The sequence below is a fragment of the Cupressus sempervirens genome, chromosome 8, assembly GCF_028749045.1.
Source record: "Cupressus sempervirens isolate cs-2001-9-10 chromosome 8, ASM2874904v1, whole genome shotgun sequence".
NCBI lineage: Eukaryota > Viridiplantae > Streptophyta > Pinopsida > Cupressales > Cupressaceae > Cupressus > Cupressus sempervirens.
In genome coordinates, this window is record NC_143125.1 from 642,183,350 (window position 1) to 642,186,295 (window position 2,946).

The following is a 2,946-nucleotide window of genomic DNA, read 5'->3' on the forward strand; positions in this document are numbered from 1 at the left end:
ACCGCAATACCAATTTCATCATAATATGCAAAGTTGGCCCAATTGCTATAACTTAGGTTCTAAAGACAAACTTGGTGATGTTTTGATACTTGGAAAATATTGTCAATGCTCAACAATCTTTGGCACTTGGTTGAACTTGAAGTATAGTTCATATTAATCACTTCCATGTAGCTTAAACTCAGTTAGCACTGTGTGGCTTGGTGAATACTAAGAAACTCAGTATCAACTAGATCACTCAGTTGAAACTACAAAACTTAGGCAACACTAGACCTACTTTGTTAACCTTGTGAGCTTGATAGACATTATTGGACTTGGTTAACACTACAGATCTTAGTTAACACTATGATCTTCTTCACTTCCACTGAATAGCTTGGGAGCCTCTACTACACTTAATTTGTACTAAAATTTGTCATTGAAGCTCGGTAAACACTGTGTAGCTCAGAAACATTACAAACCAACTCCTTAGCTTAGGAGTATTTAGAAAACTTGGTTAACACTACAAACTAAATGATAAGCTTGGTAGCAACTGTAGATCTTGGTAGCAATGTAACCAATTGACTAAGTGTTGAGTCACTAATAGAAAAAATGACCTTTATGGCAAAAATAACTCCATTTTGTATCATTATTTTCATTACATTATCTTATAAATCATTAGAAATCAAAACCTTAAATTTATCACTGAGCCAATCTATTATTCATCACACATCGTCCTCAACTTCCTTAATCTTATAGTATGCATAAGATTATGAGTAGTCATATATATATATATATATATATATATATATATATATATATATATATATATATATATATATATATATATATATATATATATATATATATATATATATATATATATATATATATATATATATATATATATATATATAGGAGTTAGTGATTAGATCGTGATCAACATATTGTGAAGTTTTCTTCTATTGAAACTTTTTGAGGTTTTCCCACCTGAAGTGGCATGTTATTCTCAAGTATTATGAGGTATTTGGGCAAGTGCACAAAGATGGGGGAGCAAGAAGATAACAAAATGTTTTTGGTTCCAAAAAGAGCATTTGTGATAGAGTGGACATGAGTTATGTCTTAATTTTTCCAAGCCTAAACCAAGCCATAATGAGCACACACTAGAGTTGTGGGATGCTATAGTGTGTGTGCACTATAGAATTACTCCTTATATAAAATATACAATAGCCCCAAAAGATATTATTTACACAACTAATATCACTCACAAGATAACTAGGGCTAATTTTTGCTTCCATTGTTGAGAATTTTTTTAAGAGTGCACAAAAAGATTATGTTCGATGCATAGAAGACAAGTTTGCAAGTGCTATGTGGTATGAAACTTTTTTGAAGCTATAAAATGTATTAGGAGGGAACAGGATTAAGTTTGTTAATTAAGAATTATTTTCTTTGTATCTAAAGAAACTAGTTGAAGACACACAACTTCTCTTCATTCACATTACAAAGTGAAGCTTGTTAAGAATGGATTTAGTCTTCACATCATCATTAAAATAATTAGCTAATGCACATTCACAAGTTTACTAGAGCTAATACTAGAGTTGCACCTCTACAAGTCTTCAACTTTCCCTCTTCTATAACTGCAAATCCACCTTAAGAAATCACCAGAGTTGTGTAACATCTTAAAGTAGCATTTTGACTATATTTGGGTTTATGACTTTGGAGTTACAATTTACTATTCTTTTGTGAGTTCCTAAAGTCATATATATATTAAGAAAGTAGTGCCCATCAATTTATAAGAGTTGGAAGTGAAATTTCAATCACCTTTGATACAACTAATTGACAAGGAGTGTGAAAATGTTACCACTCATTCCACCAACTAAATCCTTGTGTAGGATGCCATGAGATTGAGTTTATTGATTCAATATTGCTTCATTTGCATCTAAAGGAGCTATATGAAAACTAACAACTTCTCTTAATTCACATTGCAATGTGAAAGCGTGCCAATAATGGATTTATTCTTCACATCATCATTATAATGAGAAGTTGATGTGCATTCTCAAGTTTACTAGGGAAAATACTAAATTCATACCTCGATAGTTCTTCACCTCTCCTTCTTCTGTACTTATAAATCTACCATAGGAACTCACTAGAGTTGTATAATAAATTAAAACTTAGTTTTTTTTATAGGCATTCAGGTTTGTGGATTTGGAGTTATAGTTGACTATCCTTTTGTAAGGGCTTGAAGTTAGACATGATTTATTGAGAAAGTAATTCCCATACATCTCTAAGAACTAGAAGTGATATTTTGGCTACCTTCAAGACAAATGATTGAGAAGGAATGTAAAATGGTGACCCCTAATTCCACCAAATGAATTCTTATATCTAGGATGGTAGGATATTGAATTTTCTAATTCAACATTTCTTCCTCTACATCAAAAGGAATATCCTAAAAAATAAAATATTCTCTTTATTCACATTGCAAAGTGAAAGCATCCCAAGAATGAATTTAGTCTTTACATCATCATTAGAATGTGTACTTGATGTGCATTCACAAGTTTTATAGGGCTAATACTAGAGTCATACCTTAAAATAATGTATGTCTCCCTCTTGTCTAACTACAAATTGACTACAAGAAATCACCAGTCATACAATAGCACATTTTGTCTATTTATCACTTTGGCACTAGTTTACTATCCTATTATGAGTGCTTCAAGTTAGACATTGCAAAGTGAAAGCATGCCAAGAATGGATTTAGTCTTCACATCAATATTAAGATAAATAGTTGATACGCATTCACAATTTTAATAGGGCTAATACCATAGTCATACCTATAAAATATTTGTATACCAACTTAACGTATTTTTTTTATCTACATTTGGTTTTGTGGCTTTGGCACTACACTACTACATTTATTTGTTAATTTCCAATGGATAGGTAGATTTTGTGAAATTGATGTTTTAAAAACAAAAATTC